The 26,759-nt window shown below is 43.2% G+C and overlaps 1 long non-coding RNA gene across 1 annotated transcript; it reads right to left on the bottom strand.

The window, feature by feature from the left end:
• Positions 1-1,024: 1,024 nt before the first annotated feature.
• LOC310682666 lies at positions 1,025-17,851 on the bottom strand. Its single transcript, XR_014514087.1, has 3 exons — positions 17,606-17,851; positions 5,261-5,394; positions 1,025-1,156 (listed from the first exon to the last, which is right to left on the bottom strand). It is a non-coding gene; the product is annotated as an uncharacterized lncRNA (long non-coding RNA).
• Positions 17,852-26,759: the final 8,908 nt, after the last annotated feature.

Here is a 26,759-nt window from a genome sequence, read left to right as displayed (position 1 = left end):
CCTCTGCAGTCATTTTGATGAAGAAACCAAGATACAATCACATTGCTCCAGGTCCCATCTGTGTTGTTTATCTTCAGATTCACAGCATATTTCTCAACTCTGCAAGTAGCTTGAGTGGCCCAGTTTGATAAGAACTCCAGCCTGTTTCTAATTTAACAGAATTAATTGGACTCCGATTATTAAATTCTCAGCAATCCTCATTTGCACTTCGGAAACCTTTTTCTTCTTTATTAAATCTGAATTTGAGATCTAACGTCACATGCCAGATTTTGCAGCATGCTCAAATGACAAAGCAGGGGAGATATGCAAACCATTTTGGAGATTACAGACTGCAACTGAGTTGCTTTCTTTTCATGCTGGTAAATTGTGCTGGCAAAGATGCTTAAAGGCGGTTTGAAATCTCTCATTGTCTAGCTCCTTTTACAATAAAAAAGTCTTTTCTGACAGTTTGCATCTTTCAAACATCCTGTTGGTTAATGCTTTTAAAAGGGGGGGGGGGAATGGAGAGAAAGTGACACTTCATTTCCACTTTTCCCCTGAAATGCATAATGAAAGGTGATGAAATATATCGTAAATTCATAATCCTAAGCTTGCTGCAAGGAATCAGCTTTAACATTATAAAACCTTTCCACTCCTTGCACAAAAAAATTCTGAAGGTGTGATCAGCAGAGCAGGTTACAGTCAAAAGAGACTTTGTTTGAACAGAATGTGGAAAGTATTATGCCAAGCTGTTTCTTTTCTTTTACTTCCTTGAAATGCCTTGACATCTGGTTATACTAGCACTTCGTAGTATGCTGTAAACCTTCTAAGTTTGGAAAGATATGCAGTGTCACCTAGAAAACAACACACTCCTTCACGGGACAGAGATATTTTCAGACATTACTTCTGTGATCGATAAATGTATGTAGGTGTACGGACTGGAATTCCAGTGGTCTGGCCTGTCTTCAGCATGGCTTTTTATTTGAAGGGTGGGATAAAGCAGGGCTGAGAACTTCAGGTCTGGGCTGAATGTGGCCCTCCAAGATTCTCTTCCTGGCCCTCCAGGTCTTTCTCCAGGCCACTGTCCATCACCAGACTGTGCCCATCACTGTTCCTGTTCCATGACCCCTTTGAGGGTTTTTGCCAGGCTGCGTTGTGTCATCTGCTTCTTGCTTGCCTGGATAGAAAATGGAGAGATACTTTGTGTTTAAAGGTACCCCTGCCCGTACGGGCCAGTCGTGTCCAACTCTAGGGTTGTGCGCCCATCTCACTTAAGAGGCCGGGGCCCAGTGCTGTCCGGAGACACTTCCGGGTCACGTGGCCAGCGTGACGAAGCTGCTCTGGCCAGCCAGCACCAGTGCAGCACACAGAAACGCCGTTTACCTTCGCGCTATAAAGCGGTCCCTATTTATCTACTTGCACTTAGGGGTGCTTTCGAACTGCTAGGTGGGCAGGAGCTGGGACCGAAAGACGGGAGCTCACCCCGCCGCGGGGATTCGAACCGCCGACCATGCGATCGGCAAGTCCTAGGCACTGAGGTTTTACCCACAGCGCCACCCGCGTTTAGAGACCCTTAATTGTTTGCACAGCTGGAATGTGGCAAAGGTAAAAGTCACATCCATTGCACTGGTCCTGCCCATCACTAGCATGCAGCACCCAAACAGTTTTCCATAAGGGATTAGGCCCCTTGCAGACCCTCCATGTGTCCCTATTTTCCAGGGACAGTCCTGGATTACAGAAGGCATCCCGGTTTCTGATCTGATCCTGGAATGCCCACTTCTCCTTAAGACATCCCTATTTTCATCAGAGAAATGTTTTAGGGTATGGAGTTATAACACACACACACACACACACACACACACACACACACACACACACCGTGAGCCAAGGAAATAAATAACTGTACAACCTTTTGAAGACATCTGAAGGCAGCCCTGTATAGGGAAGGTTTTTTAAACATTTTTTTTATTATGTTTTTATGTATATTGGTAGTCACCCAAAGTGGCTGGGGCAACTCAATCAGAAGGGCAGGGTATAAATAAAATTATTATCATTATTATTATTATTATAATGGAATAGGACCAGTGCCAGATTTACGTATAAGCTAAACAAGCTATAGCTTAGGGCCCCACTCTCTTGCCCCCATATACTTCTTCTTAATTGTATTTCACTATTAATATACTTCTTCTTAACTGTATTTCAGTTCAACAATTACTTTGATAAAATACATATTGTGCTTTAGGTATCTAAAGCAAATGGCTTTAGATACCTATTAGGTCCATAAATTATCATATAGCATATATTCAAAAAACAGGGACAATCTGTTGTTGACAAAGGACAGTTGGACATATAAAGGGCCCCATTACCTTCAGTAGCTTAGGGCCTCATCAAACCTAAATCCGACCCTGAATAGAAGTGGCTTAGTCATGCTGGCCACATGACCCGGAAGCTGTCTGCGGACAAACGCCGGCTCCCTCTGCCTAGAGAGTGAGATGAGTGTGCAACCCCAGAGTCATCCGCGACTGGACCTAATAGTCAGGGGTACCTTTACCTATTTTCATTGGAGAAATATCGCCCTTGGGCAGAAGAGAGTCTGCAGTTCTGACCATCATATAAATAAGCAATCCTGACAGACACTTACACCAAAGGTCTGAAAAGGGCTTTCTGAGTTAAACTTTCGGCAGCAGTGCATTTGCATGCATATGCCATAGGGCCAATTTCCCCTTGGGGTGGAGGAGCCCTCGTTGTGCACCTCTGTACAGGCCCTTCACACTGAACATGCAATGGTAAGACAGCTTGGCTAGCATACTGTACAACGTCTTGCTTTCCCCACACATGAAGGCCATTCAATTGTTTGCAGCTCATAGCAGCCTCCACATCTAATACAAGGTGGCTGTGTTGGGTTAGGCTAAGCAGAAAAGGAAACAGACTACAACTGACCGAAGCCAGTAAGTTGATGATTTTATTAGCACACAAGTGCACTGCATCTCCCGAAGTGGTTGAAATATAAGGCAAACACATGGAGAACTACTGAAGGCGTTGAATTAAATAATTTAATACACATTTATGCAAAAGGCATTTTTTAAAAAAACAAAAAGCAAAGCTGAGCACACACTGTGTAGGGGATCAGGATTACCATAATTTACTCATATCGGGAGAGGGAAGAATGCACCAAATTAATGTGTTCATCAGAAAAGCAGGGAATTGTTGCTTTCCCCTGCAAAGGCAAAGAGTGCATGTGGTCTCCTCACTTCAAGGGATGTGGAACTTTTGATCGCCATGGGACGGATTATCAAAGGTGCTTCATAGGTATGGCACAAACACCCAGCAGAAGGACTGGTTTGTGGCAGAATGCTGGGTGAGATTTGCAGAAGGCAACACAGGGACACAGTGGCGTAGCGTGGGTTGTCAGCACCCGGGGCAAGGCAAGTAATTTGCGCCCCCTAACCCGTGGATTTTAGTAGGGGCAGAGAGCTGCGAGTGCGAGCGCCCCCCCCCAGATGTTGCGCCCGGTGCGGCTGGCCCCCCCTGCACCCCCCACGCTATGCCACTGCAGGGACAAAGTTATAGGGAAAGCCTGAGGATTCGAGAACAATCCAAGGTAGCGGTACTGAACCTCAGCTGTAGCTCAGTGGGAGAACATCTGGTTTGTGTTCAGAAGGTTCCAGGTTCAATCCTTGGCATCTCCAGGTCGAGAACCCTGTCTGAAGTCCTGGAGAGCCACTGCCCATCAGTACAATACTAAGCTAGGTAGACTGATGGTCTGTCTTCATATACCATGGCTTCCATTGTTAACAAAGCTTTGCACAGTTAGACAACCCATTTCCCCAAAAGGCTCCAAGATGGCCCAATTATTTATTGGCATGTGCATATCAACGGGTAACACCTTCTCTCTTCATAATGGGAAAAGCTTTGCCTGTGAACTGTAATCTCTATGCCCCTAGCTCCAGAAAGGCATAGGAAGTTGGCATTCTTAATAGACTATGCAGATTGGGGACCAGTTTTCACTGAAGTAGTAAACCCCTATCAGTAATGCTACAACGCAGAAATATTGCCTCCATTAAAAAAAAGCTTTCAAGGATAAGGAACTTTGCCTTTCCCCGGATCTATTAGTTTTCTATGTGCAGGGAATTCCTATAATGAGGATCACATACAACAATACACGTCCATAGTGTGAAGTGACATAGGTTTAACTGCTCTACCACTGGCCTATGGCCCTGGTAGTATTTATTTATTTGGTTGTTAAATTTCTATGCCACTCTTCCTCCCAAAGTATGCATGCAAGGTATAAGGAAATTGAGGCAAAACATGAATGCAGCCTTTCTGAAGGATACTTGCTGGTAAACACATCATGTTTAAAGATATACACATCTTACGCCTAGGTTGAAATGAACATTTTAATATCTAGCTCAGAGGACAAGAAAGTCTGGACATAGTTTGAATGGCCATGAAACAGTCGTCATCGTCCCCCCCCCCCATCCTTTCCCTGTACACAATACTTCTCTGTGCACGTTATCTCCACACAAAAGCCATTGTGTGGCAGGCAATGACAATGGCAAATTCAAAACACTTCTTTCTCCTCTAGACTTTAGTGATTTGTCCTTGTAGCAGTTACCTTGATGTGTGTTTTTCTACAGCTCTGGTTGTTTTCTGATAGAAGGAATTGTATTTTGCAAAAGTAATGGTATAAACTAGACTTACCCTATAAATGTTTCCAAGATAAATTGCAGAATCACTTAAGTAACAAAGCAAATAATGTCTTTAGGGTTCACCCCTGTATCAATATTAGTGCTGTTGAGGCATTGCTCCTCTTTCTTAATTTTGTTTAATTAATAAATAAGTGGAATCAACATGATGGTTGTACACATCACATAATATAATACGCTATTATTCAGCAGTGCCTATCTCCATAGCAAAAATTCCTACAATAATATTTATTTGGAAGAAAGTTCCATTCAGCATAGGTCCCCCACAACTACCCCATTAATTTAAAGCTTCCTTCTTATGATTTTGGCCCCTATAAGTGCCTCATGTTCGATTGGGACACAGCATTATTACATTGCCCCTTAACTGACTCCAAATATGTCAGTTCCTGTTCCTGCTGGCAGAGAGAAGGCTTTGTTTACTGTTTTTAGAGAAATTACTTTGTTTCTTTGTTTTACAATGGCAACTCCAATATTGTGACTTAGTTATTTTTATTATTGCTATTTTAAAATTGCATGACAGCAATAAAAAAATAAGCTATTGCTTTGGAAACAGTGGTTTATACAAAAATTAATACCCAAGGTCTGAGGACACATGAGGTCACATCCTTGCTGAAGTGAAGCAGGCCTGGGTCTGGTCAGTGCCTGGATGGATGACCATCTGGAAAGTGGACATATACCACCTTGGGTTCCATGGCAAGAGAAAGGCAGCCTATAAATGTAATAAAACAAACAAACTTACATTATATCCCTACTTGCTCCCTGAGATCATCCAGAGGAACACCATTAGTTGTCCCCTGTGTTGCAAAGACCCGACTGGCTTCAGCTGGACATTTGGCATTGAGTGTTTCATTGAGCGTCTCCACTGCCATCGTTCAGCCCAGACACTGAGGTCCAGCGCCGAGGGCCTTCTGGCGGTTCCCTCACAGCGGGAAGTGAGGTTACAGGGAACCAGGCAGCGGGCCTTCTCGGTAATGGCATCTTCCCTGTGGAACGCCCTCCCACCAGATGTCAAGGAAATAAACAACTATCTGACTTTCAGAAGATATCTGAAGGCAGTTTAGGGAAGTTTTTAATGTTGGATGTCATATCATGTTTTTAATATTCTATTGAGAGCTGCCCAGAGTGGCTGGGGAAACCTAGCCAGATAGGCAAGGTACAAATAAGTAAGTAAGTAAGTAAGTAAGTAAGTAAGTATTTATTTATTTTATTTTATTTTATTTTATTTTATTTATTTGTATTCTTATTCCTCTTATTATCTTCCACCAGAATTTCAGCAAGCATCCTCACTTTGGGCTTTAAGGCAAGATTTTTCTTATTTTGAAAAACTAAGGTTTATGCAGCTTCTTTATCTCATGACCCTTCACATCAGATTTAGTGATGATCTTAGGAGGTGTCCAAAGGCACAGAGGGCAAACAGACAAACTTTCCAATATACATATATATTAGTATAAAAGCCACATTGACCACCAACGTCTTCTCCACAATCTCTCCACTACAGTCTCCATCTGCCCTGGACCTGCCCCTTGATCTACTCCGGACACATCCCTGGAACACATCTCTGGAGAGACCACCATAGAGGTTTCCACAGCTGAAAGGATGATGTGGACTTCCTCCACCAGCGAATCTCCCTCTCTGCCTGCTGAAGTAGAGATCTGGGACGCCCTCCCAGGGAACAAAAGATTGTAGATTCGTGTTCTAAGCTTTCTTGAGTGTACACATGCACAGAAATATGAGTATATGTTTCTCAGATGAATGAATAAATAAATGTGGCTCTCATACAGTGGTATTTGGTCACGGCAATCTTATTATCCATCATGTACTACTAACTATAACTGCTACAAGAAACATGAGGTGCTACACTAAGAATTTCCTCCTGTGTGCATCCCCCACCCCATCTTTTAAATCTGTTTGGTGACTTTAGCCTTCTGCACATTTGGATTAATATCTTCATCAGCCCTGTCAAGGTGTTGTCAGGATGAATTAATGTTTGAACAGCTCCTTGAAGATGCCAAGTGCTAAATGAATAGTTACTACTCCTACCACTGTCAGTTTCACACTCCTTTCTCCCATATTGTGATTGCTTGGATATGCTCCTCTAAATATAAACTATTTGTTTAATTTTTAAAAAGCATATTGTTTAAGGCAAACCAGTGTTTTAAATGTCATTTAGTGAATTTATTCTTACAATTCATTAGACACCTTTTATGTTCATTTCCTAAATTGTTAAGTGTCTGTTTTTAAAAGTAATGTTTATTTTCATTTTCTATAGATAGATTAATGGGCTCAATATTTATATATAAACCAGTAAGTTTCTTGTTTATTTCTTCTTTTAATACATTTTTATCCATCTTTCCTATTAATTGTCCAAGGCGGCTTACATTTTACGCACCTAAAACGGCAAACTTGAAAGCAATCCAAATCACCATCGAGGAAAACAGCAATAAAATTCGCAGCAGTAAAAGCCAGAGCAATAAAAGCAATAAAAGCAGCAGGAAACTCAAACAGAGAAAGTAACTGAAGGCTGGGTTGTCACAATTGGGAAATATCCAGCTTCAGTGGATGAAGAGAGACAAAGACAGAGAGCGAAGAGAGTACCTCACTGACTGCAAAAAAAGCTATACCAAATCTAGGAGGTTAGAACCTTCAAACTGCCCATTGTCCATTAGTGGAGCAGAGATTCCAGATGTCTCTGCCCTGCTACAGCTCCCACTGAGGACTTAGGGGTTGTCTAGAATAGCATTTAGTACAGCAGCCATCCTGGTGCCATTAGGAGCTGCTGGGAGTTGTAATCCAAAATAGCTGGAGGGCACCAGATTGGCTGCAGAGTGGACGCCTGGTGGGGATAGGAACAGGTCAAGATGAGGGAGATATTTGTACAAGCCAGTGTCCCACTGGAATCAAGCAGAGAATAACCCCGACCTAGCAAAAGAGTCAGTTTCTCCTAAGCAGCCATCAGTACACTTTGCTGATGGGATATATGTCTTACTATGCAGACAAGTTGGCGTGCTCATGTGTTCCCCGCGGAACTGGCTTCTTTTGATGCAAATTGGGTGTGCTTGGAGAGTCACTGGTTCTTAGGTGTGACTCATTTCCCACAACTGCAGACAGAAGACATTGTATCTAGAGCTAAACCAACTTGTTTCAGTACAATTTATTACAATGTGCTTTTCCTTTAAGAGAGAGAGAGAGCGCTAATAAAATGTTTCATTAAAATCAATGGTTTCAATCAAGGTTTTCGCTTGGCGATTTAAATAATAAACTCTGATGCTATGCTTTCCAGACAATACTTTCCTAGCCTGACATGCTACTGGGAAAAGCAGTTCAGAACTACTATTAATAATGAATACGAGCTGTTGGTGGCCCTGGACAATATATGCTGTCTTTAGGAATGGCAGCAGAACAAATCAGATATTTATATGCAGAGGCGTACCTGGAGGTTAGCAAAACAGGCCAAAGGCCTATTTAATCCACTATCCTTTTTGAGATGCCTATAGGAAGCTCATAAGCAGAACTCGAGTGCAACAACGTTCAACTCCATTTGAAATTCCCAGCCTACTGCCTCTGACAACAGAGGTAGAACATAGCCAAAGCTGTAGCTTCTCTTTTTTGTTTCTTTTCAAAGATCTAGGTTACATCATCACCATGTGAGGTGTGGAGGGTGAGAGAAAAGCATGTTCCCTTTCAGGAGTGTCCAAGTATTTCCTAGCTATTCAGAAAGCATCTGAGCCACAGTTTTCCTAAGAAAGGGAAGGTACAGCCAGGTCTGGCTGGCAGGTGTGACTAGGTAGAGTGACATTTAGCAGCCCAGGCTTCACTCATCCTTTCAGTTCAAACCCCCCCCCCAACTCTCAGCATGAGGTTCTGAATGCAAAATTCACACATGCATTCAGAAAAATCATGCACTCCAAGCTGTAAGCAGAACGTTAGCTTTAATGCAAGTCAGTCCTGTTGCAGATATTAATATTGGAAGCATAAGAACTGACTCCTTTTTGGAAGAAATCATTGTTCAGGCTCAAATATATTATTCAAACTTTTACTTGCAGAACTTTCTTCATAACAGAACAGAATACAGAAAATGATACATCCAAAGCATCCACACAATGTCTTCTGCTGTGCAGCACAGGCTCAGCATCTTACAAAGTATGAAATAATTCCAACAGACCTAGAAGCAGAAGGTCTGTCTCTTCCCACAGCATCCATTTTAGTCTGGAGCTGTTTTTTCTCTCTCTCAGAGAGGGTCTTTTACATGTCCTTACTTCACAGAGCCATAAGACAAAAGACACAAAGGTAACTCCCTTAAAAATGGGGATTTACAACCCAATACCTTCATCACATGATCTAAGCTTACAACACTCGCATGTTTACTACCAGAGAACAACAATCAGTTAATTATCAGCAAGAGCTCAGAGTGCTCTCCTTGGCTTTAATATAGCCCTAGGGGAAATCCCTATATTAAGCCTTCAGCAATATACATTTAGCCATTTTTCATTTTATAACTTCATTAATACACATACACTTTCCATTTCTGTGCCAATTAAATCTATTATACTTAACAGGTTCTGCACAGAGTAGACCTACTGAAAGCAATGGACTTGGGTTAATCATGAATACCATTTACTGCTCAAGGATTCAATATTCACCTACCTATCAATGTTTCATGTTTTTCTAACAATTTCAATGCAATTTCTATTTAATGTGGAAGCAGCTTTAACTACAAAGAAAGTGATGGGGCTTTTTGAAAGAAAGTTGCTTGTAGTGTTCCCATATTCAGTCGAAATGTCTATCACCATCTATAGGGGGGCAATTATCAGTGACCTTTGTATTACCTTGAGCTTCTTTTCATCCAGCCGCTTGATGAAAAACAAAATCACTTTTTCATTGTCAGCTTTGCCAACATCTAGCTGTGAAGAAAACTCAATTTATAGACCTGTAATTTTTACGGCCAGGGAGTGTGCATTTTGGCCTGTTGTTCCCACATCGTTCACAATGGAAACCTTAGAACAACATCCGATGATGTGAAGCAAGTTTATCTGCCCATAGAAATCTTGGTAAAACAAATTGTTAAAATATTTGTCAAGGGAGAAAGCATTTGAAGTGATAAAAGTTAAACTATGCTCTACAGCAAGGATGGGAAAACTCTAATCCTCCAGAGGTTGTTGTATTCCAACTCCCAACTGTCCTACCCAAATGGTCAATGGTCAGGGATGGTGGGAGGTGGGGTGTAACAAAATCTTGAAGCCCACAGGTTCCCCATCACTGGCCTATGGTTTCACTTAAAGCTGTGCGTCTCGTGAAATAAGCAATTCAGGATAGCATCAACATTTTGGCATCACTTCAGAAGAGTCCTAGGAATGGACCAGAAGTATATTGCACTCTGGTTTCAGGAACTTGGTTCATCAAGAACTACGTCTTGGGTAACATTGTGTATTCTCAGTGTATAATGATTTCCTGTTTCCTTCCTAATTTGTCTAGGCATAATACAGTAATGATACATTTCCAGAGGGGAGGCCAAGTTAGTCTGCAGCAGCAAAAAACCAAAAGAAAGGGCATTTTCCCATGGCAGTGTACTATGAGCTTGGTAGTGCTCGTGCATCCACATATCACTGTCTCCGTCAAAAAGCTGCCCCATATTATTTCCCCATTTAATCTGTATTTGCCACTTCCATGGAAAATCCCATAAGGTGAAAGCCCTATAGAAATGATACCCGTACAGTTCAGTTGGTTAAAGCATGGTGCTGATAATACCAATATTGTAGGTTCAATCCCCATATGGGACAGTTGCATATTCCTGCATTCCAGGGGGCTGAACTAGATGATCCTCAGGGTCCCTCCCAACTCTAAAATTCTACAATTCCTCTATGATACATTTGGATTAAGTGTGGGTGTGTACAGGATGCCATTTTGATGAAGACAACACTATGAAGATGCTGAGAAAATCTTGCTGCTTGAGCACCTACACCTAAAGTATCTTGTGACACACCTTAAATAGACTAAACATTCCAAACATTAGGGTTGTGTCTACTTCATACTCACAGCAGAGCCATTAGAAACAGTAAACATGAACAACTAAAATCCATTGATTTCAATGGGTGTGTTCTGAGTACTGGTCTTTAAGGTGCCACATACTGTGATAAAGAATGTTATGAACAATGTTTATGGATCCAGCTATTCTACCCTTCACAAAAACCCATGAGCTAAGGGCTTAAAATATGGGAAGATGTGTGTACTGTTTTGAAATAGGAGAGCACAAGAGAAGGTAGTTAATTGCTTATGTTTTGCATTACTTACCTAACAGGCGTTAATATCTAAATGATCAGCATGGAAGTGAACAACCAACAAATTAAGATATGTGTGTTTGCAGATCTTGTGGTTTCACTGTTTTAGCCCATCGCTTTGCAAACCCTGCTGAATATCACACAGTGGAGATTTTTTAGCAACTGCAAGCTAAACTACTTCCTTTCTAACATGGTTGAGATCACAGCATGTGGGAAAATCCTAAATCTACTCTTTTTCTCCAAGTCCAGGGATTTTTATTTTGCCAGCGAGCTGCTTAAATGATGCCCAAGGAATTAGTAATTTACTCTATGCAAAAACCAGCCAATCACAAAAGTCCATGTTAATCCTGAATTTGCTGTTGTGGTGTTGTAAATGGTGTGTGTGTGTGTGTGTGTGTGTGTGAAAGATATTATGATTATTCAGGTCTCTGTGGTTTAACACTAAATGTCAGCCTGTCAGTGGAAGTTGAAGGAGGTGCAAAGTCGATAATGACATGCTATAACGAAAATTCTTCAAGGTGTTGCCACTCTGGAAAGGACAGAAGTAATTAAGAGATAATTGTGAATAGAATAGAAGTGTCTCACAAGAAGGTGGTCTCCTGCTAGTAAGAGAATCTCTAGAGAGCCTGGGGCATTAATGGGAAATAAATGCTACGACAAGGCCAAGACTTTTGCTTTCAGATAGCTGAACAGCGCACTGATCCTGTGCTCTATTATTCTGAGCCATCAATGGCAATTTGCTATTTGATACTTTCACCACTCATGCTTACATGGTAAGGTTGCTGCATTTTCAGGGTCTCAAAAATGACCAACTCTGTGGCTCTTTGGTCTGTTTCTGAAATACATCCAACATTTTATATGTACACTAACCCCACCCCCCACCGCACACAAAGAAAGGAGATAATCTAGTTGTACTTGGCCTGTTGAACTCTAGGGGTTAATTTAGTTATGACAAATTTAAGCCCCCTTGAATTCAGTAGGATCTAAGTGTACTTAACTTCCTCTGGACTGTGCATACAAGTTTTGAACAGCCATTTGTTGGTTGTTTCAGGGACACACTTCAACTGCATCAAAGTTCATCAGGGATTTTTCTCATTCACTCAGACACAGTTTGAAGTACAATAACCTATTCAGATTTTTGCCCTAAGAATGGGGAGGAGATTTGGAATTTCCAAATGTTCCTCTGAAATTAAAAGCTAGGATGTGGGGGATGTGTGGTGACTAACCTCAGCTCCTTTTTTTCAATGTGCCTTTGAGTATGACTTAGTTGGATATTACTCCATGTTTTTAAATTTATCTCACTGGAATTAAATAGCTATCTAGAACGAAAGAGTATCTCAGAAAGCGCTCCCAAATGCGTGTGTACTGCAGTATAGAAATATGAGCAAGACTGATCAGCTGTATGACATGACTGGCACCCTTTCATATTTAAATTATGTTGGTAAGAAGTGATGGCCTTTCATGAGTGCTACCCTGTATTCAAAACATTTTTCTTTGCTTCAAAATAAATTATCATCTTCCCTTCATGCCCATTCACATTTTGACTGTCAGCAACTGGCTAAGAAACCATGACACATAATAACTGGCAAGACATACTACTGTATCTGTCCTGCAAAGAGCTTGTGCTTTAACTTGCCGAAGAACAAGGAATAAACTTCTCAGACCGCTCCATGTTGCAAGGGCAGCAGTGACCATATTACACAATACAGAGAGCACTGAACTATGTTAGACTTAAGAAAAGTAATGGAGCCAGAGTGACTGGACAATTGAGAGCCAATGAGATACAGCGGCTAGAGTTGAGGACTAAGACTAGAAAGACCCAGGTTCAAATCCCTGATCAGTCGTCACATTGACTGGAGGACATTGGCCTAGTTACAATCTCTCAGTCTAATCTACTCCATAGGGTATTTTGAAAGGATAAAGTGTGGCAGTGGAGGGGAGGGAATCATGTATCCCACCTTGAGATCCTTGGGGGGGGGGGAATCCCTTCCCATCCTCAAAGATGGCAGGTAGATCCAAAGAATGATGCCCATTCACTGGAAATTGCAGGGTAGAAAACCAAATCAATAATGAATTTTTGCTTATGTGCCTGCCCACATGTTAGTCAGTTTCAGCATTTTTTCCCTGTGTGCACAGATACCTGGTTAAGGAGGCAGACCCAGCTCTATATGGATAGCAGTACCAGAGATGGAAAGCTCTACTTTTTCTGTGTACCGAGGTCTATATTTAGCCTTTGAATTATAGCTTTCTGTGATCTGTGGCCAATTCAGCTATAGCAAGTATCTTTACAAGCATCAGGGATCCCTGTCCATCAATGCTAGCTTGTCTGACAGTTTCTTATCCCATTATTTATGTTTACTGCAATTGTTTGGCCATCTGAGGTTGTCATGCTCCATCACAAATGACAGTGGCCCATAACTCCTCTTGGGAGATTTTAGCATTCTTGAAGAGCGGATGTATCTGAAATTTCAGAGCTGTAGTCCATCATTCCGTAGCCAAGGGACAGTCAGTCTGAGACCCTTATGCAGCTTCTTCCCCATTATCAAGCTGTTTGATATTCCAGCCTTGGAATAGCACTAGTTGCCAGCTTTCAACATGGCATTTAACTACTGAGACAAATTGATGACTGAAACAATTCAAACTGAATCAAGACAAGACTGAAATAATGATGATCAGCAGGTCTTCTGAGGTGTGTGTGAGTTTATGGAAAGGTAAGGCCACTTTGTACCAAAGGTACACTTCTCTAGTCACTCAGGCTCACAGCAATAGATGTGAGGATGCTTGGATTCATATCTCTGTGTTGTGTGAGCTGGCATATTTACCATACAAGACTTAAACCACTGGAAGTGAGGATTTGAACTGGTGTGGTCTATCACAGCTGTTCTACATGAGTGTGCATTCAAACCACACTTTCACCATGTGACAGACTTACTTTGTGACAGTTGCATTGCATGGGAGGACACAGGGACAGTTGTCCCGGGCCCAAAATTGTTAGGGACACAAAATTTCAACAGCTAGTGTTGCTTCAATACAGCTATGTGCTTCGGTTGCTGAGCTCCATTGAAAATGGCTTCTCCATGTGAAGCAGGAAGTGACTTCTCTAGACAACAGAACAACTCTTTTCTTGTTATCTCTGTGGCTGCAATCTCCTAGGTGTTGAAGATGCCATTGGGCAATTGAATGTACATGCGTACTGCATCCATTTCCCTCTCTCCATAAGGCCCTGGGCACTGGCAATCCACACAATGCCACTGCTTTGTGGTCATTCTGCCATGTCAACAATTTATCTGTGAAGCCATCCTGATGTGCCAAAGAAAGAGCAGAGTGACTCCAAATGTAAACACAGTTTCTAAGGAGGCATTCAATCATGTTCTGGCCCTTAGAAGTTACGATCTTCCTGAAAATATCTCATGCCTCTGCATATGTGAGTGATCTCACCTTGCTTGCTTAAATTGGGGTTGCCATATTCTGAGAGCTAAAAATTGGGGTTGCCGTATTTTGAAGAGCTAAAAAGAGGACATATTTGTTGACTTAACTATGGATTGCTATGACGACTCTACCCATGAAAAAGAGGATGTGCCCCGGAAAAAGAGGACATATGGCAACCCTCCAATTTTGCTTTCTCACTGACATATAAGGCTTCCTTGTGGAGGGAGAATTTGACATAGGACACATTCAAACATGAGCCCTTCACTACACCAGCTTTTGCCAGCCTGATGTTCTCAGCTACAACTCCCGTCAGTCCCAGCCAGCATAGCCAGGCTGCTTAGTGCTGGTGGGAGTTGTAGTCCAAAACATTTGGAGGGCATCAGGTCAAAGAGACATGAACACCTGCCTGTTTGAATCAGTGCTTCCAAATGCCAAGCAGCTGCTGAGACAATTACCTGAGCTAACAGCAGCTGAGGATGGAGGATTTTCATCAAGACCAGGTAAGAGATGAAAGGGTACTGTGTACTGTGGTCCCAATGAATTGTGTGTGTGTGTGCATATGCACACACCTTTTATTAACTATTTTTTAGAAGCAGATGCATCAGCAAGTGATGTGCTTATTTGCTCTCACATGTATCTTGGCCATTAGCAGATGCCATTCTCAAGCTGCTTCAGAGATGTCACCCTGCGACTTCTAATCTACAAGACTGTTTAGCTCCCTGTTTATATTTGTCAATATTTCTCCTTCACCTTCCACTTGCTACTTGTTTTCTGCAAACGGGGACTCCTTCAAACACTACAGCTTGCATTTCACTTCAGCTCCATTAATAAACCACAGTCTAATACTGTCTTTGTAAATGGTATAGTCTCTAAAAGGCTTCTCAAAGGCCTCACTAAGCACAGATTGCCTATGATTCACTGGAAACTCCAAGCTTTAGAAGTACTGCCGAGAAAGTCTACAGAAGACAGAGGCAATGAGGTGCAAGAATGCCAGAGCCCCTTCTCCCATCTTGCTTCATGTTTGCAAATGTGGGACTGAATCAGGCATTTCCTGGCTGCTCTCTGTGTCAGTTTACTGGGAAATGAGCTGGTGTTTATAGAACCATGTCAATGCCACAGGGATTTCACAAAATCAGCTATAATGAAATCAACTGAAACCTTTCCCACAGACCATGTATGTCAGGCTCACAGCTTCAAGCTGATTGATAAGAGTTTTAACTCTAAGAAGTAATACTTTTAAGATGAGTATTTCATGCCAATGGTGGATGCTGGGAAAGAAGAAAGTGTATATGTGCGGAGAGGGGTTTACTTTTCTACAGAGGTTTTATTAAGGGAAAAAAGAAATTCCATCAATACTTGATGTATATGTTAATCAGGAAGGGAGTGGGGTGGATGAATCTCTCCCCCCCCCATTTTCTTCTAAAACAAAAGCAATCTTATTACATCTTGCATTATTTCTTTTCCTGCATGCAGAAAAATCCAAGTAGGGAAAAAACACCCACTCATTTCTCCTTCTACAGTTTGTTTGTGTGTGTGTGTGTGTGTGTGTGTGTAGATGTATATGTGAACATTAAAGGTGATCAAAAGGTATGCAATTATTAACAGTGCTGGTCATTCAGTGACATCAGTGAGTTTTATGCAGCTGTACAAAAAATATTATTTCTGCCTAATCAACTGGTAACCTGATCCAAAGTGTGACTAAGTTGGATTCAACACATACCCATCGAATTCCAGAATGATGGCTCAATGCTTGTTTATGCTGAAGGACTAGCTGGAGAATGTATCATGAGCCAGATGGCCATTACTAATTTAGCTAGTTGCATGTGCTTATAATAAACACAGATTGTACATAAGTTGCACTGCTGCAGATGAAAACCTGTACCTAGTGGACATGTTGTATAACTTATGTTATTCACTCAGTGGTTCATAGTGCATTTCATTTTTAGAGAAGCATTACTGGCTTTGCTGGAGGATGGAGAAATTCCATCTCCATGAGATTCACAAGCTGGCTGAAAATATCCTAAAATCATGGGACTATTTCTTGGCCAGGAGAGGCGCAAAAAGTAATAATACAGGACATCATCATGATAAAGTCAAGTATATTTGATTCCCATTGCTTCCAGGTAGATAGTTAATCACATCACTCTCCCACTGAAATCAACACACCTTAATAGTGGCTGGATTAAGCCCAGAATAAAACTGTGAGTGGATTTATGCTGTTCAAACCTGGCAGAGCAAGAAAAGACAGTGTTGTGAGACATAGAATGTCTCAGAAGTCGAACGTTTCGGCTTTTGAATGCCGAAAACCCAGAAGTAACTGCTTTGGTTTTCAAACGATTTTTGGAAGCCAAATGTGCTACGCGGCTTCCATTTTGAGTTTCCCTATTGTATACACACCCACACCCACACCTCTCTCTATATATGTACCGTTAATTGAAGGTTCAAGCTGCACATCATGGGTTAATCAACTGCCAAAGTCACAGAGAAAAACAAAGAAAGGCCCAAGCTCAAAATGCAGAAAATATCACAAGGCTTTGAGAGGGGTGCGGAGCGAAGCAACAAGACAAACAGAATTTCCACTATTGCCAGCTCACACAGGTGACCTGCCACAATCAGGTGCCCTGTTGGTGTTCTTTAAAGGTCAAATAAAATTGTATTGAAAGCCACATGGAGATCATTTAAAGTAGTGATTTAAACTAGCAGGGTTCCTTTTGGAGGCAGTGCCCTAACAATGTTTCACTGTGGTTTTTAATCAGCCTTAATTTGTTTAATGCTAGTATTTGGAATGACTCTGCTTGGAAGCTTTAATAGTGAAATGTTCTGCTATTCATGGTTTACTCCATTTTTGTGGTAAGTGCTGATTTCTTATCAGTGATGCCAATACAAGGAAAATTCTATAGACCCAGCTTCTTCATTGTGTGTGTGTGTGTATATATATATATATATATATATATATATATATATATATATATGCCTTTTAAAGAGACAGTTACAGGTTTTTAGACCATTCTGCGGTGTGCAGTGAAAGATGGAGAAGTTCTCTGTCTTAACAGTCTAAGTATTCTCAGAACCAAACCTAACCACAGTAGATAGCCATGTGGCAAGACAAGTTGAAATGAGAAGACAGCACATATTCAGACCCTTAGTATGAAAGACCTCCAATTCAACAGAATGGAAGGTCTTCTACTACAGCATAATAAAAGAATGCAACCTGACCTTTTTCAATGACTGTTCTTTTGTTGTGTGACTGGAAGTGGGCTCCCTGAAGCTTCTGCAGCAGGACCATCATCACATCTGCTCTTAACAAAACTCCAGCTAAGGACTAAGAGGACTAACAGCCAGGAATGGCACATCACATTAATTAGCCAGGAATTGTAGCCAGCTGAACAAAACCCTGCACCTTTTCACAATGAAGCCCTTTCAATACATTTCATTCAGCATTCCCCTAGCCAGCATTTTCTCTGCGGTCATGGCTTACAATGTTTTCCTTCATTGGGTTTAGTCAACATAAGGCTGACTCACCAACAAGCCTGATCAAAGTGCAGATGCTCTCTATTGGCTCACAATGGGACAAATATGGGCTACATACTGTGGGCTCAAACACTCATTGAATATCCCATTTACCTTGAAATGAAGGAAGATTCTTCCTATTCCAAGACCCCCGAAGCACATTGCCTTTGCCTTGGCTGAGCCATCTCACACCATAAGTGACTACATGGAGGTAAAGTTAGAGGCCAGTGTCTGGAAAGTTTGGTGGGCTCTCAGGCAGGAAGAAGGAAGGTTTTGTTCCATTAGCAATGGCCTGTTTTCTTTCCAGCTCCAATAGGTAGTCGGCAGCAGACAGAATAATGCTCAGGAACCTGATGCCACTGAGGCAGCCAAATTGGTCAGAGACAAGGCAAAATGAACACAAAGACCAACAGCCTTGCTGAGCAGATGCAATCCTAGTAACAACCCCAGCCAGAGTGTCTTATTAAGTGATTCCTGTAAGGACCAGAGCCAGTTGTTAAGAGAGGGTAGAACTCGTTAAAGTATAATCTGAGGCCGGCCCTACCATTAGGCAGAGTGAAGTTATCACCTAAAGAGTTTAGATGCCATTGAAAGGCGGCAAATGGATAGTTACTTAATATTTTTATTGTTGGTACTTTTACTGCCAGGGAAGAGGCAAGGCTCTTGTGAGATTTTCTGCCTCAAGGGCCACAATTGCTTGGCAGGCCTTTGGTACAATGGGAACCTTGACTTGGAGGCAGGTGGGTTGCCATTTGCTGCTTTGCCTCAGAGAGCAAAATGTATTGGGACAGCCCTGATATTGTCATATGATAGGGGGAAATATAGGCAGTGACACAAATGAGGTTTGTTTTACAAAAACTTCACCCCCATTTTTTTTTTTACTATCAGGATAAAAACAGCCCCAGGGTCTCCTCTAGGACGGTCGTATCCCAACTGACACACTCAAAAGGTTTTGGATTATAAATGCCATCACCCCTGATCGTGCTCATGCTGTCTGGGGCTGATAGGAGTTTGGAGTCCAGATCATTTGACTGGAACCAACCTGCAGTGCCTCTCAGGTCACCAGGGCCAAGTGGCTATCTGGCTAAATCTCGATCTTTTGTATCTACTATATTATAGTCTTCCAAATAAGAATAGGTGTGCTCATTTCAGAAGGCCTTGAAGTGACGCTGTGCAGCACTTGAATTAGATGGAGGCACTCGGCATCCTTTCATTAGCTACCAGCAGATAAAAGTAGCACAGCAATATTAAAGGCTGAGATTAGAAGCTCGACTACCCTTAAAGGTACGAATGATTCTCTCCCCCCTGAAAAAGTAGGTCCTTTGGGGAACATTCTAATCTGTTCTGCCAAGTATTCAAAATGTTCCTTAGCTTTCACAAAGTTATTACTGTATTCCCATTATTAGCTGGGAAATTTAATTTATTCTGTGAAACAAGTTTGTCTTTTCTCTCTCTTTTTTGCCCCAGAATTGTTTGTAGTCTGAATGGTGCCCGGCAATTCAGGCGATGATTATGTTCTGCTTAGTGACATACTTCTCAGCCCAGTATAAGAACTTGAGTGCTAAAAGAAAGAGTGGCACAATCTAAGAAAAAGCCTTGAATGAACTGCCAACCATGTTTCCCCTAGTAGTTCTACATCATTTAAGTTTGTCAGTAGCAGACTTAAAAGATTAAAAGCAATTTTGCAGATATTTTATTCAGCACTGTTTATCCTGATTCTGCCTATTAAGTTTGCTTTATCAATATTTAAAATCTAAGGAGTGCTATTCTTTCAGGCCATACATGGCTTTGCTTAGATCTTATTGCATGTATACATATATTAAATGTAAATTGCTAGTACCTGGTTTGAAAAGGTGTTCTGTTTTCAACACTGATAGAAGCCACACTTGCCGAACTTTTCTGAGCTGTACAGAGCAACTCTGCTGTTTCTGAAGGAATAGCAAGACACAAATCTAATAAATAAAAGGATGGTATTTTCAATTCAGTTTTACACTGAGTAAATCCATTCATTTCAATAGGGCTACTCTGCGTAAATGCTGAATGCCACCTATGGGGACAACAGCCAGCAGCTCTGTGTGCTTAGTGATACATACATTGGTGCTCAGGCAGGGCCTGCTCTAACATTAGGCAGAATGAGGAGGTGACCTCAGGCAGCTAATTTTGGATGTCATGAAATGGCAGCAATGTATTGGTTATTTAATTTATTGTTATTATATTTTTACTGTCACAGAGTGTGGAGAAGTGCTTCTGAGATTTTCTGCCTCATGTACCAAAATCACCTGGCTGGCCTATGGTACTATGTACTTTGACGAAGGTAGATGGGGAAGACCAATTGATGCTCTGTCCCTAGAAGCAAAATGTCTTGAGCCATTTCTATATACACGTTATCATCTATAGTTGAGATGTCCAGTGGAATGTCCTATGTAACAGAAGGGAGATGCTTAATGAGCATGTTAAATGTTATTAAAGATGCTGTTGAAAATGTGTAGATGCCATGTGGATTTCACTGGGGAGAATTGTGTGAACTAAGAAGAAAAATGCCTCTAGGACAGAAGTAAATTGGGGATCAAGAATGCGAGGTGACAGGGAATAGTTACTGGTGACAGGAATCCACTGTTGCAACTTAATTTTGTATGTGGCCAAATTTTCAGATGTCTGACATTTCTGACATTCAGTTCCACAGTTTTTGCTGAATAATCTGGAAGCATGATGTGTTGGAGGCTGTGTGTGTACAGACACACACACACACACAGAGAGAGAGAGAGAGAGAGAGAGAGAGAGAGAGATTTCACTGTGGTATTTCACTTACGTTATACAAAGCCCATGCCAAACATATCCCCACTTGGAAAATGTAATTGAAAGCTTGGCAACTATTTAAACTCCCATAGAGAAGTGTGGCCCTTTTGGCAAGATCATAGAAACATAGAATTGTAGAGTTGGAAGGAACCACAGTAGTCAAGTAGTTCAACTAGTCCAACCCCCTGCAATGCAGGAATCTTTTGCCCAGCGTGGAGCTTGAACCCACAACCCTGAGATTAAAAGTCTCCTGCTCTACTAACTGATCCATGATGACAGCAAAGTGTGTGTATGGATACCACAACATGCCACTTTGGTAGTCCCTCAGGCTGATTCCATCTGGCCCAGGGGGCGGGGCCCAGACCGACTCACCATCGCCAGAGCTTAAGAGGCCTCAGGAGGCACAGGGACATTGCTGCTGCTGCTGCACTGTGAGTTGGGAAGGCCGCTCCCCCCTCAGGCTGATTCCATCTGGCCCAGGGGGCGGGGCCCAGACCGACTCACCATCGCCAGAGCTTAAGAGGCCTCAGGAGGCACAGGGACATTGCTGCTGCTGCTGCACTGTGAGTTGGGAAGGCCGCTCCCCCCTCAGGCTGATTCCATCTGGCCCAGGGGGCGGGGCCCAGACTCCCCTCCGCTACAGTTCTAAAGACACTGGTGCTGCTGCAGCAAATGTTAAAAATGTTTTTATTTATTTTAAAGTATTTTAAAGGGGTTTTTACTTTTTACTTTGTTGTTCCACCATGTACGGTGGTTTTTATTGATGTATGTTTATTTTGTTCCGTTTTATTTTGGTTTGGGGTTGGTTATTGAGTGGGGTGGGGACTGGTGTTGTTTGGTACAATTGTTTTGTTGTTTTGTTGTTTTGTTGTTTTGTTTTGTTTTGCTTTGTTTTGTTTTGTTTTGTTTTGTTTTTTGCTTTTGTTTTTTGCTTGCTTTCTACTTGTAAATGGAGGTTGGTATGAGGCTTGGGATTGCTACCGTGGTGGGGCGAGGGAGGTATGGCGGTGGGGGCAGATGTTATAGGCGAAGGGGATCGAGATATGGATATGCTCGTACCCCTTCCAATCTGCGCCCCATCCCGAGGAACGAGGGTAGGGTGAGCAAGGATAACTCACCTCCGTCACTGGTGTTGTGCAATGCCAGGTCTATAGGCAACAAAACCGCCACCCTGCGAGATTTCTTTATCTCGCAGGGGGTCGACCTGGCTTGTGTGACGGAGACCTGGGTGCGCGAAGGGGATACTGTTACCCTACGAGAGATGGCGCCCCCAGGTTTCTCCGTCCTCCACCAGTCGCGGACTGTGGGCCGGGGGGGAGGGGTGGCACTATTAATCCGGGAAGATTGTTCTTTCAGGGCTCTACCATCGCCATCGATCCCTGGCATTGAATGTGTTGGCCTAGTGTGGGGCTCCGAGGTGAGCTTGGCTGTCTGGCTGGTGTACCGGCCACCTAGCGCACCAGCAGCCACCCTGTCAGGCCTGCTGGAGGCTGTGGCTGGCTGGGCCTTGGAGTTCCCTAACCTATTGGTATTGGGGGACTTCAACATCCATGCTGATGCCGCTCCCTCCTCACAGGCTCTGGACCTGGTGTCTTCCATGGCGACACTAGGGCTCTCCCAGTTTGTTTCGGGCCCCACACATCAAGCAGGCCACACGCTGGATTTGATCTTTGGTGTTGGTATAGATGTGATCATGTTTCCCTCAATGAAGGTGCCATGGTCTGATCACTGCGCTCTGAAAGCCAGGATTGACGTTCCACCCCCACCCTGCTTAGGTGGCGAGCCGATTTGGGCTCGCCCGCAGAGGCTGATGGACCCTGATAGATTCCGTCAGGCCTTGCGGGACCTTGCTCCCCCTGGCGACTCATTGACTGAGCTTGTTGAGGGCTGGAATACCCAGCTCCTAGCAGCCATCGATGAGATCGCACCTAAGCGCCCTCTGCGACCCCGCAGAAACCGGGCTCCCTGGTTTACCGAGGAGCTTCGGAAAATGAAGCGGGACCTCAGACGGCTAGAGCGAGTATGGCGGGGTGCCCGTGACGGAGCCTCAAGAACATCTTATAGGGTTTTTATGAAAACCTATGAGATGGCAGTGAAGGCCGCTAAGAAGTCCTACTTCTCGGCCTCCATTGCATCCGCTAGCTCTCGCCCGGCGCAATTATTTAGTATAATTAGGTCCTTAACGTCCCTTGAAGGACAGCCAAATTTAAATAACAATTCGACACACAGCTGTGAGGCATTTGCGAGCTTTTTTGCGGAGAAGGTCCTGTTGCTCCGCCATGACCTCCCTGCCAATTTGGACACAATAAGGGAACTGGAGGCCCCTCGACTGTCCTCGGGTCCAGTATTGGACCACTTTGACCAGATATCCCCAGCCGATGTGGACAGACTCCTCCGAGCTGGAAAGCCCACCACCTGTCCTCTTGACCCGTGCCCGTCTTGGCTGATTAGAGCGTGTCCAGACGAGGTGCGGGCCCCCCTGGGTGATATCATCAATTTGTCCCTTGGCACCGGGACATTCCCAGGGGAACTGAAGGAGGCAGTGGTGCGCCCGCTCTTAAAGAAAACATCATTAGATCCTTTAGATCTATCCAATTACCGCCCGGTTTCGAATCTTCCATTCCTGGGTAAGGTGATTGAGAGAGCAGTTGCTGAACAGCTTGGTAGGTTTCTGGATGAGACATCGGCTCTCGATCCATTCCAGTCCGGCTTCCGCGCTGGTCATGGGACCGAGACGGCTCTGGTCGCCCTAACAGATGATCTCCGCAGGCAGCTGGATCGAGGCGGGTCGGGGCTGCTGATTCTTCTAGACCTGTCAGCAGCCTTCGACATGGTCGATCACAAACTCCTGGACCACCGCCTTGCCGACGTGGGGATCCAGGGCACAGTCCTTCAATGGCTGCGCTCGTTTCTCTCTGGTCGGGGACAGAGGGTGGCGCTTGGGGGGGAATTGTCATCGCGCCACTCCCTGGTGTGTGGAGTGCCTCAGGGTGCGATTCTCTCTCCGATGCTTTTTAACATCTTTATGCGCCCCCTCGCCCAGCTTTTCCGGAGTTTTGGGCTGGGCTGCCATCAGTATGCTGATGACACCCAACTCTATCTGTTGATGGATGGCCATCCTGACTCGGCCCCAGACACACTGACCAGATGCCTGGAAGCTGTGGCTGGATGGTTTCGTGGGAGCCGGTTGAAGTTAAATCCTTCGAAGACAGAGGTCCTCTGGCTGGGACGGGGCGATATGGGATTGAGGGGGCAACTCCCATCTCTTGCGGGGGTGCAACTAGTGCCAGCATCGTCCGTTAAGAGTTTGGGTGTAATCTTCGATACCTCCCTCTCTATGGAGGCGCAGATTACAGCTATAACAAAGGCGGCTTTTTTTCATCTCCGCCAAGCTAAGCAGTTGGCTCCTTATCTCTCTCGCCCTGACCTAGCCACTGTGATCCACGCGACGGTCACCTCCAGACTGGATTATTGTAACTTGCTCTACGTGGGGCTGCCCTTGAGACTGACCCAGAAACTCCAACGGGTGCAGAATGCCGCAGCGAGACTCCTTATGGGGTCGTCACTGCGAGATCACATTCATCCAGTACTATATCAGCTGCACTGGCTCCCAGTGGAGTACAGGATCAGGTTTAAGGTGCTGGTTTTAACCTTTAAAGCCCTACACGGCCTAGGACCCTCGTACCTGCGGGACCGCCTCTCCTGGTATGCCCCACAGAGAAACCTACGGTCTGCAAATAAAAACATCCTGAAGGTCCCAGGCCTCAGAGAGGTAAGGCTGGCCTCAACTAGAGCCAGAGCTTTCTCGGCTGTGGCACCAATCTGGTGGAACGCTCTGTCACAAGAGACTAGGGCCCTGCGGGACTTGACATCTTTCCGCAGGGCCTGTAAGACAGAGCTGTTCCACCAGGCCTTTGGTCAGGGCGCAGCCTGACCCCCTCCTCTGGCAATCTGCACAGGGTCCTGCTTGCTGGTTGCCATCAATTTGTTTCTGATTGATTTTATGGTGAAAAGTTTTTAGAATGTCGGATTGTTTTTATTGTTGTTAGCCGCCCTGAGCCCGGCTTGGCTGGGGAGGGCGGGGTATAAATAAAATTTATTATTATTATTATTATTATGAAACCAAAGTTCATTGTCAGTCAGGCTGAATTCTTGTGATGGCGATAATTCATGTAATTTAGCTAGGTGTGAGGAGTGAAGAACAGTCAACCAGACAAGAAAAAACAGTTTTTAATCACATGGTTATCAGCGCAGGTAAAATTGGAAGTATCGCTATAACAATGTCCACATTACAATGCAGCTAGACCAGGATCCAATTTCTTTCTTTCTTATGAGGAAAGCACTGCCCTGAAATCATACATATGTTTATGTAAATGTTTACATGGGTTAACAAGTAAATATATGATATATTTTTCTACAGCAAAGCAGCGAGATTAAATTGCACAATGTTGCTATAGGTATCTATTTGACCCTAATAGAAATAAATAGAAGAACATGAAACTTGGCACGTTCAAGGCATTAGATGTCTAAATTATCCCCAAACATGGGAAAGCTCACATTTAACAAGAAAACTGCCTTATGCTCATGCAGCAGTTAAGCTAAGGAGGTATTAACCCTTCAGTATTGATTTTTTGTTCATAGCTCCAGGACATTTTTATACAGGGGGAAAATAGATATATATCATTAGCCTATAAAACCCCACGTAAAAATCAGCACTGGACTCATTATAGATCTCAGCTACCTCCCTGATATATTTGTATTCCTGTACTGTAAACAGCAATCCACTTTTTTTTTTTACATTAAATTGAATTCATAGTCAACTACATTGAGTGCCTATTTTAAAAACAGTGGCATGACTGGTGCATTTCTGACCCCAATACCAGATTAGTGAAGTGTTTTTCCAGTGTGGGAGGCTTAGTGTTTACTCGTAAGGGAAAGCATGTCAGAAGAGAAACATGAAAAGAAGCAGAGAAATACTGTAGCCTGGTTTCCTAAAGCCTAAAGAGAAAAGCTCTAGGTATGGAAAATTAATAAAATGAACCCCTGCCAATGTGAACCATTCCCATCCCCCAAAAGGTCCTCATCCCACCAACCGGCAAACCCTTGATTTATTTCCATAAGAAGTTGTAGCAAGGAAGTAAAATAGAGTACAGTGGTACCTCGGGTTACAGACACTTCAGGTTACAGATGCTTCAGGTTACAGACTCCGCTAACCCAGAAATAGTACCTCAAGTTAAGAACTTTGCTTCAGGATGAGAACAGAAATCGTGCGGCGGCAGCAGGGGGCCCCATTAGCTAAAGTGGTACCTCAGGTTAAGAACAGTTTCAGGTTAAGAACGGACCTCCAGAACGAATTAAGTTCTTAACCCAAGGTACCACTGTAATTGTGTTGGTTGAACAGATTGAGAAGTTGTATCCATGCTTCTTTCTTAATCAGCTGTAGTGTTAGCCTTTGGGGGGCAACTGTTAAACATGACCTGATACCAGCAAGTCTTTCAGATGGGTCCCAAACTAAATAAAATTTGAGACAGATAGCATTAGAATTCCCCCATTGTTCATATTACCCACCTATTTTGGGTGACCTTCTTATCCCTTTAGTTTATGGTGATTGATTTCTGCTGTAAGCTGGTTTGGGATGCTTTGTATGAAGGACATTATATATATAATACATATATATAGCCTGTAAATTACTCTCTGGCTATCCTCCCCCCTTCAACTCCCACTGTTTACTGTGAATGGCATGTCAAATGACCTATTTGCTATCATAAAGGTTAACAGAAAGGGCAAGGAAACTGTTTCCATCCCAATACAATTCATGATGTTCTTTCAAAACACAATTTGCTTCCTTATCCTCCAGTTTGCACGAAAAAAGCACTTGGACGGATGACGCTTTTGCATAATACACAGGCTGCAGAAATTGTTTCATTTCTAAATATGGAGTCAATTTGTATTGCTTCTGGCAGGCCACCATCACTGGGGAAAACCGAGAAAGAGAGCGAGGGAGGAGGGGAACCTAGGAAATTAGCCTTTGCTTAAAATATTGGGGGTGGCGAATACACATAGG

The sequence above is a fragment of the Podarcis tiliguerta genome, assembly GCF_965153285.1.
Source record: "Podarcis tiliguerta genome assembly, chromosome: 7".
NCBI lineage: Eukaryota > Metazoa > Chordata > Lepidosauria > Squamata > Lacertidae > Podarcis > Podarcis tiliguerta.
Note: the sequence above shows the minus strand (reverse complement) of the source record. Positions and strands in the feature narration are given on the sequence as shown.